Genomic DNA, 16783 nt, shown 5'->3' with positions numbered 1-16783 from the left:
CGAGTATAACCTTTTAGTAGTACCGGATCTTTTAATCCGGCTTAAGACCTCTAGGGTTTAGGGTTTAGGGGTTATACAAACATATAAATTACAAGACAAGCTTCTTTCCATATCTTTCGATAACGTGTCAAATAATACCGCAGCGGCTGAAAAACTAAAACTAAAATACCAACCGATTTGTGACGGTGTTTTTTTTTCATACTAGATATGTTGCAAATATTATTAACTTGGTTGTGCAAGACGGTTTAAAAGTTAAGCATATAAAAAAGTTAACTGAACGTTTTAGAATAATGTTAACCGAAATTTTTAGAACTAGTTAGCAAAGATATACAAGATATTTGCAATTGTGTACCGAAACGACTTCCATCACTTTATGTCCGTATTTAGATGTACCTACTAGGTGGAATTCAACTTGGTTAATGCTTGATAGCAAGTTAAGATAAAGACCGACTTTGGAATTATTTCATGACAATCTTTCTATTAAACGAAAAGTTAAGGCATTTTCGTCGAAGGGTTGGGACACGATTACAAAGTTAAGTGATTTGCTTAAAGTTTTTAAAAATGCAACCACTTATTTGTCCGAGAGTTTATTACACAATGAGTCCATTGGTTCTTCACCAAATTTGGTTAGATTGTGTCAAACTAAATGATTTTGAATATGCCGATCCAATGTACGATTATATGATAGCTCCAATGACATTAAAATTGAGAAAATATTTTGATGAATTGCCGACAGTTTTGCTTGTGGTTGAACCCGATTTTAATCATTACCGGGGTTGAAACTTTAATCGAAAAAATTGTTTGGGCTTTGGATTTGCATTTAGATGACCATAATTATGCATCAAAACAAGTGAGAAAATTTAATACTTATTTAGAAAACATGTTTAAATTTTATGCTTTTAAATTTGGTTCGACACAGAGCGTTTGACAATCAATGGGTTTTGGAGAAAGCTCATCATCAAGTGACCCAAACATAAGTTTGTTTAATGATATAAGAAACAATAAAATTAAAAAAGCTCGTGGTAGCGCACCAAATAGCGAGCTAAGCTGGTATGATGCAACCGATTTTATGGTCACAACCGATGATTTTGAAAACTTTGATATTTTGGGTTGGTGGAAGCAAATGAACCCCAATTCCCCATGCTTTCCGCCATGGCATGGGATTTACTTACCGTCCAAGCTTCTACGGTAACTTCGAAAAGTGATTTTTCTTTGAGTGGTAGGATTTTATCGATACGAAGGACGAGGCAAACACTGGAATCGTTGGAAATGTGCATTTGCTTAAAAGACCACTTGGATGTGGCGGACAGTATCCAACATACATCTAATCTTGAAGGGAAGCTTGATGTTAAAGAAAAATTACGCGAAGAAGAAGTAGCAATGGGTGTCACACAACCACTAACCGAGGAAGAATAAAGATGTGATGATTCGGTGCGATCGAGTAGTCCCGAACCGGATCGCAAAGACATGTTTAATGTAGACGACATGGATAACGAAGAATAAAAACATTAAACGATGAAGCTGAAGCCCGAAAGGAAGAATAAAACAATAAATGGAGAGAATAAACGAGCGAATTCCACGTCACGACGATATAAACGTTTAACAATGATTATGAAAATGTTGAAAATGTGTTAAAATCAATCAAAAACAAGTGTTTTTAGGGTTTTTTTTTCTGATTTTTCCAGTTTTTTTTCTATTTTTTCTGACTTTTTTCAAAAAAACGGTTTTTTAACCGGTTATCAGTCAACCGATTATCGGTTAACCGGTTCGGGTATTAACCGAACCCAGTTATGCCGGTTAGGGTTTTTTCAGGTGAGTAATCGGGTACTACATGACCCGATTAACCTGTTTACCCGGTTAATTCCCGCAAAAAAAAAATCGGTTAGCAAAATAACTGGTTAACGGTTAACCGGAATGTGCATCTCTACCTGGAAAAGCAACACAAAAGATTGGCAAATGCAGAAAATTTGTAGAATGGTTGATTTTTTTTTCTAATTTTTAAAAACAAATTAACCTAAATCCATTTGAAGATGATAACTTGGATGACTTGAAGGAAGAAAGGATTACCCTCCAAAAAAGGATCTTAAAAAGAATGAGACATAAAAAGGGTTGATAAGGAAAAAAAAAGAAACAAAACTACGAGGTTTAAAACATGGTCAATTAATTCAATGGAAATGGATATATCATTGTTAATTTCAACCGCATGACAAGTTCACATTCACCATTCAAAATACTAGAGCATCTTATAAAAATACCAACATACATTGCATAAAGAATACTGTGAATCGCTCGACTCCAGGCTCAAGTAGGTCCAACTCTAGCCACAACAGCCGTTTGTGGGAGCGAAAAACACCCATTGGAAACGCTCTAACATCATATCCAAAAATTACAAAGATAAATAAAATCGAATTAAATACATTAGAACATCAGAATAAAAACATAGCCTTGAAGTCAAGATTCTCACTCCAAATGGCCCCCTGTATCTTTTGTGCTAATGACAATGGCACATTTAAAAAAAGTGTTGAAACCGTTTTCAGACAATGGGAATAGTAATCCACACACACAGCAATAAACCCGACCCGCCCAACTTCAAAGTTTCCATTTTGACCCGTTATCCAACCTGTATGACCGGCCTATTTTGCCACGTCAAATCATTAACCTCCTTTAACATAACCACCCACTCGCTTATTAACGCCGTTAAATAACCTCTACGCTTTAACTTTCTGATTCATAAGATGAAGATACCGATACCGAAACTCTCCCTCAAAACCACAGCTTGCGTCCGAATCTTATTCGAAACATAAAAGATCCCGGGATGATGCACCAAAGCCCGTTTAAACCGAGGCCCGAACCCCAAATAATCCCCTAACATCAACAAATTCTCCTTTTCAGTCTTTTTTGATATAAAAAGATGCATTAATTCATGCAAAACCGCCACAGTATACTTGTCGGCTTGATCAGTATTTGGTGATAAAAAGAATCCATCTTCATACAGTGATATGTATGGCAGATTTTGCCATTCATGCATCCAGATTCTCACTTTCCTTTCCAAATCAAAACCATTAGGTAAATTAATCGGAAACTTAGTTGGAATTCCCTTTTTACCCGCACTATTTTTCTGCAGATCCGAGGTTGCAAGATTGTCTCACCACATCACCAGCTCTAAACCAAACATGTTTGAATTCATGTTACAAATCTGAAAATAATCAGGGAAGTAATGTAAGGATAAAATCATGTGGCAAACCGAGGTCGAAGCGTAATAAACCAATAATGTTTAATGGAAGTTTTCCCAGACGTGTGAGCATTAATAATTTTGTTAATCGCTCGGCTTGTAACTGGTCGAGTAAAGAATCTTTGGAAGATTTGAAACACGGAAGGGTATTTTTGGAATAAATTAAGAGCGGTGGTCGGGAGGTTAAAAGTGGTTTTGTAAGCGGATATGGTTGAAAGGGGGATGGTTTTAGAGGGTTGAGAAATGATTTAAGTTTTTGAGTGAAATGATTTGTTTTAGGTTTTTTTCTTTTTCGACTGCGAAGTCGAGGTATGGGTCTAGGACCCATTTGACTCGGGCGTCGACAAACGGGTTGCCCATAAAAACGAATGTAAAGGAGGTAATTTAGGATGGTAGATCGGGTAAATAGTGCCATTTGAGATACCCTTACCAAAATGTCTGGTATAGGCTGAGAAATCATCAAAACGACACAATGTTCCTGCAAAATTAAGATTAAAAAACATTAATAGATGCACACAATTATCTGCTATAACAAACCCTATTAAGGTAAACTTTGAAGAAAGATCATTAATAGTACGAGTTTGGTTGGGCAATATGACAAAAAAAAGATTAATCTATTGCAAAAGGGTGAAATGAATGATGTAGTGAACAGGGTACGATAAATGTACAAGTTACAAATGAAAGACAAAATGCTAGCGCTAATTAATTAATAGTCACATTACTCAAACTAACCACAGAAATTGTTCTCCAAAACTTAGACATGTAAATGAAGCGAATGTTCAATGAACCGTTAGTGTGAGGTTCGTTTATGTTCGTGAACAGAATGTTCAGTGAACGAACATGAACGAAATTTTTTGTACAATTAAATGAACATGAACACATATCTCACTCGTTCATTTATGTTCGTGTATTTATATTTGTTCGCTCATTTGTGTGCATTCTTTTACGTTCATTTATGTTCGTTAGTTTGCGTTTGTTTAAATTTGTTCGTTTACGGTCATCAATATATTAACAAACGAACACAAACACATTAATTTTTTTAGCGTGTTCCGTTCTTGTTCGTTTACAGGCCTACCAAAAGTTGTAAATGCAAAATTCATATTTTATTCAAGGCCCAATTACAAATTTTGTCCTTTAAAATAAGACGAATTTCGGTTCGTGTCCTTTTCTAAGTTTCCTTGCAGGCGGTGTACTTTAAACTTTTTTTTCCTACAAGTTTTGTCCTTTACGCTAACTGGGTTAGAAAAAGTCAGTTAAATCCCATCACGTGAGGCGCATGTGAGGGTACTTTTGTCCTTTCATATATCTCTGCAACTAAGCCCTCTGTATCACTCTTCCCCCTCCCTCTCAATCGAATCAATTCCCGGCGATTAAAAACCTTAAACCCTCGTGTCCGACGCGACTCAATTAGGGCTTCAATCAATTGCACATCATTCTCAGAACTTAAACACGTAAGATGGATGATCCTTCTCATCATCGATTCTACATTCGTGAAGCTGATGAACAATCAAATGCTGATGCGTTTTATGGTAAGTTAAAACTTTAGGGTTTATAATTGGGTTTATTTAACTAACATCTGTTTAATCTTGTTTGTATAGTAAATAATCCACATTTGTTCACGATCAAGATGCACCATGGTGGCAGTTTCACTAAATTTCCTGGACGAGTTTATAACAGAGCCGTTGTCCATTTTGTTGACATGCTAGATATTGACAAGTTTTCAGTTCACGAGCTTGATCGAATCTTGCTTGAATTATCCTATCCTACAGATAAGGTTAGATTCTACCATTATGTAGTACCGGGTTCAGAATTGGATTGGGGGCTTAGAGCTTTGGGAAGTGATGATGATGTTAGGGGATTTGCTAAGTATATTGGAGCTTTTAATCAGTTAATGAATGTGTATGTTGAGCATGAGTTCACCTCTGTACACACATACTTCTGCTCACCCTCAAAGTTTACCATTGAAGAGATAACAGATGAGGAGTTTCTTGCAAGCGAGGTCGTACTAGATAAAGCAAACTCAGTTAAGAAAATGTTGTTGTTGGAATGGCAAGATAGCACAAATGAGGTAGTTGTGGAACAAGACAAACAGGATGCAAATGTGAATGATCAAGAAGAGAATAATGTTGGTGTTGTTGAACAACAAGACCAGATTGATATATGTCATGAGGATCCAGAATTTGACCCTATGTTTGGAGAGGATGCTTTTGGTGTGCAACCTACAAATGAGGTGGAGATTGATTACAATGGTGATGTAGATGGAGGTGGGGATGGAGGTGGATATGGTGTGCAGCCTACAAATGAGGTGGATATGGATTACAATGGAGGTGGGGATGGAGGTGGGGATGAAGATAGTGAAGATTCTTCAATTTCAGATGAAGAAAGTGGAGATGAGTCTTCAAGTTCAGATGAAAGTGGAACTGATGATAGTAGGGATTCTAACTATGAAATGAGAGATGAGAGTTCTGATGATGATGAACATCTAGAGGGTTGTCCAGTTAAGAAACCAAAGAATGTGAAGAAATCTAAGAACAAAAAGAAATCTAAAAATGTTAAGAAAACTAGGGATGGTGATGAAGATTCAGAAAGTGATTCAGATAGTGACTTCAACTATGAAGATGGTGAAATACATGATGTAGATGTAGATATGAGGGATTTCAGACTGCATACTGATTTTGAAGTTGGACGGCAGGATGCAAATTGTAGTTTAGAGGTTTTAGACATAGAAATGGATGATGTGATGTTGGATAATGATAGGATGTATAATGAGAAACAAAGAAATGAGGGGGACATGGATTATCTTTTCCATGTGGGACAAGTTTTTGGTACAAAAGCAGAGGTGAAGGATATGATCAAGGCACATGCAGTTGAAACAAGAAGACAAATTAGGATAAGAAAAGATGATTTGGTAAGGGTCAGGGCTGTGTGTGAAGGAGATATGGAAGTGCAGGGGGTTGGATCTAGCAGTGCTAATAAAGATGAGGGACCAGTCCAGAAAAGTATTGGGGGTAGGGGAAAAAGGAAAGACCCACTTGCTATTAGATGCCCTTGGGTACTGTTGTTGTCATACCAAAAGAGAACAGCTTCATGGAAAATTACAAGGTTGATAAATGAACATAAATGCCTTCAATATAGGGAAATTTATGCTTGCACAGCCGGGTTCCTCTCAAACCATTTGGTTACTGATCTTCAAGATGACCCAAAGCTGAAAGTTAAATCCATCAAAGAAATGTTTCAAAGGAGGTTTGAAGTTGGTGTGTCTGAGATGAAAGCTTATAGGGCAAAGATGTTGGCCAGGGAACGTATAATTGGAAATTTCAGAGGCCAATATGGGTTATTGAGGGATTATATTGAAGAGTTGAAGAGGACTAATCCAGATACAACAGTGAAGCTTGAATTAGAAGAATGCTCAGATCCAACATCTGAGACAAGACAATTCAAGAGGATATACATCTGTTTGGGGTCTTTGAAAAAGGGGTTCAAAGCAATAGGTAGGGATCTGTTGGGACTGGATGGGGCTTTCCTTAAAAGTGCTTGGCCTGGTCAACTTTTAACAGCAGTTGCTCTAGATCCAAACAATGGATACTACCCTGTTGCATATGCTGTAGTTGAAGCTGAAACATTGAACTCTTGGGAATGGTTCTTGGAATGCCTTGGTGATGACTTGGATATAAACAACAGATCCAAGTTTACCTTTATGAGTGACAGGCAAAAGGGTCTTATACAGGCTGTAGATAAGTTGTTTCCTTCTGCAGAGTATAGGTTTTGTGTGAGGCACGTTGAAGATAACCTAAGTTCACTCTTCAAAGGAAAGCTTTTAAGGGATGCTCTTTGGAAGCTGGCTAGATGTACATCACCTACACAATATGAGAGAGAGATGAACAACCTAAAAAACTTGAACAAAAGGTGTCATCTTTGGGTATCTAAGATCCCACCAGAAACATGGTCAAGGTCACACTTCTCTGGTAAGTTTTTAATTTTGTATCCTTTATTCTCTCATAACTTTCAAGTTTTGTCCTTTATCTGTTGTGTTTTGTTATAATAGGTAGAGCAATGTCTGATGTGTTGACCAACAACATGTGTGAATGTTTCAATTCAAAGCTGGTAGATGGAAGGGACAAGCCTATTATCACATTGCTGGAATACATCAGAGAATATGTGATGAGGAAGATTGTTACTGTGTTGAAGGTAATTGATAGGTCATCAGGGTTACTAACACCATATGCTACACAAATTATGGAGTCAGTGAAGAAGGAAGCAAGCAGGTGAGTTGTATGTGAATATTTACTTGTCTTGTAAATGATGTGAATGGTTTACATATTTGGATGATAGGTACTCTGTGCATTGGAACGGTGAGGATCATTATCAGGTAACAGGTCCATATGGTGATCAGTGTGTAGTGAACATGAGCACAAGTACATGTGCATGTAGGAGATGGGAGATAACTGGGATACCTTGTAGACATGTGGTGGCATGTATTTGGGTGAAGGGTGCACATGACAGATCTGTTGGCAGGCCAGAAACATTTGTCAAACCAATTTACACAATGGATAGGTGGAAGGCAGTGTATAGCTACAAGGTGTATCCCATCAATGGTATGAGTATGTGGCCCACATCACAAGTCCCAATCCAGATCACAGCTCCTAAATTTAAAAAGCAAACTGGAAGGCCAAAGAAATCAAGGAAAAAGTCAGCAGTGGAAAGGGAAGATGGTGGTTCAAGGAAAAAGTCAAAGGTTGATGCAAAGGGCAAGGGAAAGGCTGTGGAGGGTGAAGGCCAGAAAGTGAAGGCAGTGAGAAAGACAAAGCCAAAAGGATCAAACACTTGTGGGACATGTGGTCAAAAGGGTCACAACAAGAGATCATGCATGAAAAATTTTGCTGATTAATGTGCCTACTGTTTGACTGTTTTTGTAGTTTTTATGACTTTATGGTATGGATATTTTTAAGTTGTTAGACTTTTTTTGTAGTTTTTCATGGTATGGATGTATTAAGTTGTTGTCTGGACTAATGTTGCTTTAATTTGTTGACTTTAATATGGTTGATTAATGTTTAGTAGTTGTTAAATGACAAGTAGCTTTTAATATGGTTGTTCATTATTTAACTTGGTTGTTGTTTGCATTTATGGTTGTTGGTAATGGTTGTGCAGAACTGCAGATGGATCAGATGTTACTTATTTTAAAGGTTTGGACATATTTGCCCTTGGATCAGATTTTACATAATTTAATGGTTTGGCAGATGGATGTTTGTGCAGATGACTCATTCATCTTTTTGTGCATATTGTGCAGTTTTTACTTATTTGCCCTTGGATCAGATCAGATCAGATCATATTATGCAGTATTCATCTCTTGGTTTATGGTTTATGGATGTTGTAGATGGATGTGTAGATTGTGCATGATGTGCAGATTGTGCATGATGTGCAGATTCTGCATAATGTGTAGATTGTGCATAATGTGTAGATAGTGCACAATGTGCAGATTGTGCATCATGTGTAGATAGTGCACAATGTGCAGATTGTGTATAGAATCCATCCAAAAGTCCAAAATAAACTAACCAAAGATCCAAATTAAATCCAACATAAACTGATGATACATTGCTTAAAAGGGATCCAAAATTACATCCAAAATAAAGTCAAAATACATAATACTTAAACTGCATAAAGTCCTAAATTAACTAATAAAGTCAAAATACAAATAGTCAACAACTTCAAATTCAGTCAACTAGTTACATTTTCATTGCAATTACAATTGCAATGAAAATGATCCAACTAATGACCAATCTGTTCTTCATCTTCCTTGCTTGTTCTTTATAACTCTCTAAACTTTGTTCAACCATGTTTTTCGACTTCAATAAGCCCGGGATAATCTCCAATGCCCGTTCACACATTGGTGGGTCACGCCATCCAAGAAAGGGACAATCCGATGTCTGGAAAAGAGGAGAAACATGAAGTATAAACAATTGACTGGAACTTAAATCGAATCACACACTTACCATGTCCGGACAAGAGAAAAACCGACGACCTGGATTTCTATCAGTCCATGAAGTTCGAACAACTGCTACCTTGCCACAAACACAGTAAGCCATCATCAATTGAGCCCTGGTATTTGAATTTCGCATCGAGCCCTAATTGATTGAAGCCCTAATTGAGTCGCGTCGGACACAAGCCCTAATTGAAGCCCTGATTGAAGCCCTAATTGAGTCGCGTCGCCGGGGAATTGAATCGATTGAAGGTGGGGTTGGGTTAAAAAGAGGGGGAAGAGTGATACAGAGGGCTTAGTTGCAGAGATATATGAAAGGACAAAAGTACCCTCACATGCGCCTCACGTGATGGGATTTAACTGACTTTTTCTAACCCAGTTAGCGTAAAGGACAAAACTTGTAGGAAAAAAAAGTTTAAAGTACACCGCCTGCAAGGAAACTTAGAAAAGGACACGAACCGAAATTCGTCTTATTTTAAAGGACAAAATTTGTAATTCTGTCTTTATTCAACTTAATCTAACATAAACAACGATCTCAAGCTTTTCTTGTTGACCAATTAGGGAAAACTCAAAGAGCCCCACCAATACCCTGCTAACTAAGTAAAGCGATATGGTCTTCAAGGGGTCGATGCAAAACACCAGTCACACCTTGAATGTTAACAATTATTTCGAGTCGGTGATTGTTGTTGTGCATGTCAATAAGTTTGTTTGAATATACAAATTTCTTGAGCGTAATTGAATTATTAGATTTGTTTCTCATAAACCCGAAATGCCATTGACAGCAAATCAGTGCTCAAGAAATTGTTTCCTTCAAATTGAACTGCTGGGATATGCAGAAGCCGACGGCAAACTCCTTAAAAAGACTGAACGTTGATGGCAGATAACTGTTAGGTCTTGCTATGATTTGGATCCTAATTGGTGGCGATTCAGTCATACATACATACATACACACATACATACATACATACATGGGTTGGATTAATAACAGGTCAAAATGGTGTAAAACTTAGCTCGAAACAATGATCAAAATGACTCGATTTTGGATAATTGTAAGTTCAAACACCCGAATTGAAGCATTATTTCGTCATTTTTAAGCACTATTTCAAACTAAGTTTTACATCAATCAACTCGTATCCTCCTAACGATCAAAAGCCCTAAAACATTGGTTTGAAATTCAGAAAAAACTATAATGTCGTTGTCATTTTTAACGGGGGACCATTGGGGCCAACTTTTTTGAATTTGGAACCGCCATTGGCAATAAAACGAATAGGGATTATTATCGGCCAATACCATTTAATAGGGATTATTAAAATCCAATTTTCCATTCTTTTATTACTTTTGATTTTAATTAATATTAAGTTTTTTATTTAATATTTTAAATGTAATTTTTTTATTTAATTTATTAAATGTAATGTTTAACGTCAAGTCTTTTTGTGTGTGTGTGTGTGTGTGTTGAATCAAACGATAAGGAGTTATTAAGAGCCTAGAAAGAAAGAAAGGAAGTGGATAGGGTTACGCGTGTGGCTCTTTTCTTGCTTGCTTGGTTGGTTACTGGTAAGATAACCAAGACAAAACAAAACAAAACAAATTCGATATTGCTATTGGAATTGGAACTGGAACCGAATGAAAGGCGTGATTAGAACACCTAATAATCAATAATCATGTTGCCCCCCCCCCCCCTCCCCCTCCCACTTCCAACAATTTAATTTCATGTAATCTTTTTATTTCTTTCCCTTTACTCCTTTACCTTCCTTTCGTTGACGTATTACTATCACTCTTTTTATCACAAACATATACTTCTATCCGCCCCATTATTTTATTTTTTGTTTGTCTTATTACAAAAAATGTTTACTTTCAAAATTTATTATTTAATTTCAAAGTTTACCATTAAACACACACAACTAGCATTAATAAACAATATTGATGAACCTAATTTCTAATGGCACTATTGTCATTTGGTAAACAAAAAAAAGTAATTACTCAATTTATCATAAAATTTATGTTTTTCAAATCATGACACTTAAAGAGAGACGGAGAGAGTAATTATAATGACTTTTATTATGTTCTTTTAATCAAAATCACTTTAATAAGAAAACTTAAAAATGTGAATGCCCTAATAACAACTCATAAAGACCGGTTGGTATAAGGGTGGAAATAGTACATCAGATACCCCTTCAAGTAATCTTTAACATGCGACAGCACCACACATACTAACTCGGGTAGGGGTTAAGACCATTCATTTCAAGTGCATATATGAATACATAATCATTTGAAAACCAACAATACAATCGTTGAGAATTTAAAAATAAATAAATAAATAATTAAATTTTGACTCTTTGTATAGCCAACAATAATATCACCAAAATTCAATATATGTTACCAATATTCAAAATACGCACAAACAAGATGGATTGCGAGTTAAATTTATTTATTTCATCCAATGATGATATACTTTCATCAATAATGGACTCCAATTTTTCTAAATATATTTGTCATGTGATTAAAGATTACCAACCCCTTTGTCATCAAACAAGTATATTTTTTACAACTTCTAATTAATCAAACAAAAAGGTTTTTTTTCTTTAGAGAAAATTACTGTTTGCATTCCTATGGTTTCAAAGTGAAGGCATAATGAGTCCAGAAACTTTTTTTGAACTAGTTGAGTCTCTATGATTTCAGAAACGAACAATATGAGTCCCTGTCGCTAACTGAAAATGTGGAATTTTTAATCTACCCTTTTTTATGATCCGTATGAGTCCTTGTGGTTAAATGATTGCTCAGTTTTAGTTCTTTCTTTAAAAATTCTCTTCAAATTAAAGAATTAACAATCAAACTATAACAAATCAAGCCATAATCAATCAACCAAACCATAATCAACAAAAATAAATGAACATAAATTTTTTTAACAAAAATAAAATAACCGAACTTTTTTAACAAAAATAAATGAACCAAACTAATTTTTTTGACAAAAATAAACGAACCAAACTTAATATAACAAAAAAACAAACCGAACTATTTTTATAACAAAAATAAATGAAGCGAACTACTTTTTAATAAAAATAAACTAACCAGACTATTTTTTTAACAAAAATAAACGAACCAAACTACTTGTAAAATAAGTAATCGAGTCGAACTCCACCTTAGCACAAGCTACGACCATATTTTTGTTAAAAATAAGTTCGGTTAGCTTATTTTTGTTTAAATAAGTTTGGTTCATTTATTTTTGTTAAAAAAAGTAGTTCGATTCATCTTTTTTGTTAAAAATAAGTTTGGTTCGTTTCTCTTTTTTTAAGTAGTTCGATACGTTTGTTTTTGTAAGCGAAACGTTCAGTTTGTTTTGTTTATTTGTATTGTACAAAGGTATTTTGGTTTGTTATTTTGTTAAAAAGCTGTTCGATTTGTTTATTTTTGCTTTGTTAAAATGTAGTTGGATTCGTTTATTTTTGTTAAACGAAATAAACTAAATTTATTTTTAAAAAAAGTGGTTCGGTTAGTTTAGTTTAGTAAAAAAATTAGTTTGATTCGTTTATTTTTATTAATTTGGTTTGTTTATTTTTTGTTACAAAAATAAGTTCCGTTCGTTTATTTTGTTAGAAAGGTAGTTTGTTTCGTTTATATTTGTTAAAAAATAAGTTCGGTTCGTTTATTTTTGTTAGAAAGGTTGTTTGATTAATTTGTATTTGTTAAAAAATAATTCGGTTAATTTATTTTTGTTAAAAAAAAGTAGTTCAATTCTTTATTTTTGTTAAATGAAATGAACTACTTGAAAAAAAAAGTGATTTGGTTTGTTAAAATTTTTGTTGAAAATGTGGTTCGATTTGTTTATTTTTGTTACAAAAAAAAAGTCTTGTTCATTTATTTTTGTTAAAAGGGGAAAGGGACATAAGGTGACCAATTATGAAATTTTAAGGACTCAAAGTGACAATGTGTGTGTGTGTGTGTGTGCGTGTGCGCATATATACGTATATAAGTGAAATGTCAAATCTACCCTTGAAGCTAACACTGTTAAGTAACGGCGAGGACTTAAATGGTTCATTTTTGAAATCATATGGACTCAACCAGTTCAATTCTTTTTCGGGACTCATTGTGACTCCGTCCTAAAACCATAGGAAGGCAAACAATAATTCTCTTTTTTTAGTTAAATGTAATTTTGGTACATGTGGTCTGTTCAAATACGCAACTTTAGTATCGTTTTTTTGTTGCAAATGGCTACTTCATGTTTCAAAAACTTTCCATTTTAGTACATTTTCCTAACCCCGACTATTTTTGTCTGTTAAATCGAGGGTAAACGAGTAAATTTATTTACTTTATTTATTTTAATACATTAAAAGTTTGCTTAAAATTAAATATATACACCAGTTTTGACTATCCTCAAATCGTCAAGAACCCTAGTTTTCAAATTCTCTAATTGATCTGTGAAATGCCCTCGTTCATGGAAATTGGCAAGGGGGTTTTCACCACGGTGACAAGACGAGTTGAGTTAACATAAAATGATGCTTAGGTGATGCCGAATTGACGGGTAGTAGGCTTGATCAGAGTTCTGGACGCGACAACGAGTTCTGATTTGGCCATACAGAGGGTGAGAGGAATTAAGGGAACAGGTGTGTTCGAAACCGATAAACAAGTGTGCTACGTGTCTTGTATTGTTCAATTTAACTTGTAAAGGATTCTGGCTGATTATCATTAAGTGACCGTTTCAAGTTTTCTCAATTCGAGTCAATGATTTTGTTAAAGATGTAAATTAATGATTGTAATGGCCTTGGAATACATTAGTCTTGCTTTTGAATAAATAATTAACGATTAACAAGACTATCCATAACCGATTTTATACCCGGAGGGGGAGTTGGGTCTTGCAGCGACGAAAATGTTTGGCAGTCGGGAAAACGACAGGGAAATGTGGGTGGTGTTGTTTGGTTTGGGCTTTTAAAATGTTTAAAAACTATATAAAACTATAACAAAATGGGGCATTTGATTAAAAGAAATAATAAAATAAATGATATCACTAGTTTACTCTTGATTTAACAAACAAAAGTTGTCGATATTAGCAAAAGGTATTAAAATGGCAAGCTTAGAAACATGAAGTAACTATTTGCAATAAATCCAAACACGTTACTAAATGTACGTAACTGAACAAACCACATGTGTGTACCAAATTGACACTTTTAACTTTTTTTATAGCCGATCGCATGCCATTGGTTTCATTCATTGGTCTGGCCGTCATTATCTCCGTCAACGTCATTGGCTTCCACCCCCATCTCCGTTCTGAAATCCGTAACCTAATTACTAGTCCTTCCTTTGACCCAAAACAAAAATTGTAAAATTAGGGGGTGTTTAGGATTGCTTATTTTCACCAACTTATAACTTATAAACTTTTTAAGAAATAATAAGGTATTTGGGATTACTTATATTATGAGAGAAAAAGTTGCATAAGTTACACTTTTATAACTTATTAAGTTACGACAGAATTACACTAATTGTTTTTATATTCGTACCTGATTTCATTAATTGTCCTTTATTTTAAAATCGAACCCTCTAAGCTTATCATCTAATATGATGATCAGAAATCAGAATCCACTAGCCTTTGGCACCCAACAACCGTCCGGCAACCACGCCTAGGGCTTCTCGCCGGAATCCACCAACTGTTCGGAAAAACTAACGAAACAATAGGGGTTTTCCAAGGACAACCACCACCGCCGCATAAGTATCACATCCACTGTTAATTAAAGCCCTGCCCTAAATCCATCCGTCAGAGCCTATGGTATTTCACTATCATTTTCCACTAATATGTATTATTAAGCCATCAGAGTCAAAAGCAAAGCAAATGAAAATGAAAATGGTAGGTAGTTAGATATTATTATTATTATTTCAGTGAAAGGAGTGAGTGAGTTTGCAATGCAATGAAGAAGCTGCTGCTGTAATCGAGGATTCAAATCCATCCCGCTTGCTTATTATTACTATCTCAATTCAACACCCATAGTTATTTCTTCTTTTCTTTATCTTTCATTACCAATTCAATTGCTTGTTATAAATAAATAAATAAATAAACAATGTTATTATTATATTTGTATGAATGAATGCACACCAACCAACTGCTAAAATAAATCTGCAAATGGCTGCCAACAATGCATCTCCTTCCTACGTCCACAACACTGTAACAACTTCTTCCCTATATTCCTTATAATAATTCACATATACATTATTCTTTCTATTCTTATTCTTTGTTTCAGGTTACTCTGCACGACCGGTGGCTCATCAAACCCGACCCTAAAACCATAGGGGTTGCAGGCCACACTTCTCAACAGTCCGTCCCCTTTCCCTCCCTTCCCTCTCTTTATATATACATATTCATTCACATGTACTGTCATTTCTATTCATTGATAGGAGCCGGGCTACACGTTGCTTCTCTTCTGCACCCATCCTCAACATTTTCGATTTTTTCGACTTAGAGACAGTTGACGGCGTCTGTCTTCTTCTAAGGGGCTTCATTAACAAACAAACAACCCTTCAAAACGGATTCCCCCCCTCAGGTAGATGTTGTACTTCACCTTTTCTTTGACTTTTACTCAAATCAACATTCATTGCCCCTTTTAATATAATATGATATTTCTTACATTTGCAGGTCTTTGATGATTTCGTTGTCGGTTTCCCCCCTAACTGGAAGGAATATTGTTCCAAAACAGAGTCTACTGTCACAACGGGTAATAAACACTACACAGTATTTAACGAAAAACATGTTTGTTATTGTGGGGATGATTTAGAATCACTCATTGAATTAGTTAAATACTTAAATGTTTATTTATGTAAAACAAACTTCTGCACCTATGAAACATGCATTTCTCACTTTCTGCATATGATAATCATCTTCAGTTCAACAAGAAGATGGAAAACACTCACATGGTCACTTTCATGATAAACCACATTATTCCTTGGATATTGGAATTCAAGATTGCAAAGACATAATGTTGAACGATAAAACTAGCACTCCCCTTAATCCACCTTTGGTTCAACTTCCACATGTATGTTTTCTCATATTTACTTTGACATTTGTGTTTTCAGTTTGTTTCAAGTTTGTTAAATCAGAAACCCCCAAAAAAACAAAAAAAAATGTTTTTATGGTTTTATGAGCAGGAGGATATAATTCTAGCTGAAAATGAAGTTTTATGTGAAAGATCTCCCGTGACACCAGGATTTGAGGGTGATCCAAGTCTTAAAACGAGTCCCGTTGTAAGTAATATTGTGGACTCATATACACGAGCAAAGTTTTCACGGGTTTCTAGCAGGCGTATAACTAGATCTATGAAAACGATGGATAACACTGAAATTTTAAACAATGAGGCTGTAAGTGAAAGCGGGAAAACTGTTTCAAAATCATCCGAGGATACGGTTATAAATATTGAATCAAAAGACCAAAATGTTGACTTTGTTATTACTGAGGATACGACAAATAAGGATGATGCTGATGTGAACGGTGAATACTTGGGTGTAATGGAGTCCAACAAGCCAAGTGACACAACCATGAAGAAACATTATGTTTTAGCTATCATGAAAGATTAGCATATATATTAGTTAGCTTA

General features: G+C 35.2%; 1 long non-coding RNA gene and 1 pseudogene across 2 annotated transcripts; one reads left to right on the top strand and one right to left on the bottom strand.

The window, feature by feature from the left end:
- Positions 1–2602: 2602 nt before the first annotated feature.
- Positions 2603–3647, bottom strand: LOC143537536 (protein WHAT'S THIS FACTOR 9, mitochondrial-like; annotated as a pseudogene).
- Positions 3648–15275: 11628 nt separating this feature from the next.
- Positions 15276–16677, top strand: LOC143537535 (uncharacterized). Of its 2 annotated transcripts, none has more exons than XR_013136073.1 (5): positions 15276–15360; positions 15437–15510; positions 15591–15907; positions 16089–16225; positions 16338–16677. It is a non-coding gene; the product is annotated as an uncharacterized LOC143537535 (long non-coding RNA). The 2 variants fall into 2 exon arrangements; XR_013136074.1 differs by having other exon boundaries at positions 16077–16225.
- Positions 16678–16783: the final 106 nt, after the last annotated feature.

Source organism: Bidens hawaiensis, unplaced genomic scaffold, assembly GCF_021521415.1.
Source record: "Bidens hawaiensis isolate Kalapana, Puna unplaced genomic scaffold, B.hawaiensis_p1.1 tig00011228_1, whole genome shotgun sequence".
NCBI classification, from domain to species: Eukaryota; Viridiplantae; Streptophyta; class Magnoliopsida; order Asterales; family Asteraceae; genus Bidens; species Bidens hawaiensis.
The sequence above is the reverse complement of the archived record's forward strand: the minus strand, read 5'-3'. Positions and strand labels throughout refer to the sequence as shown.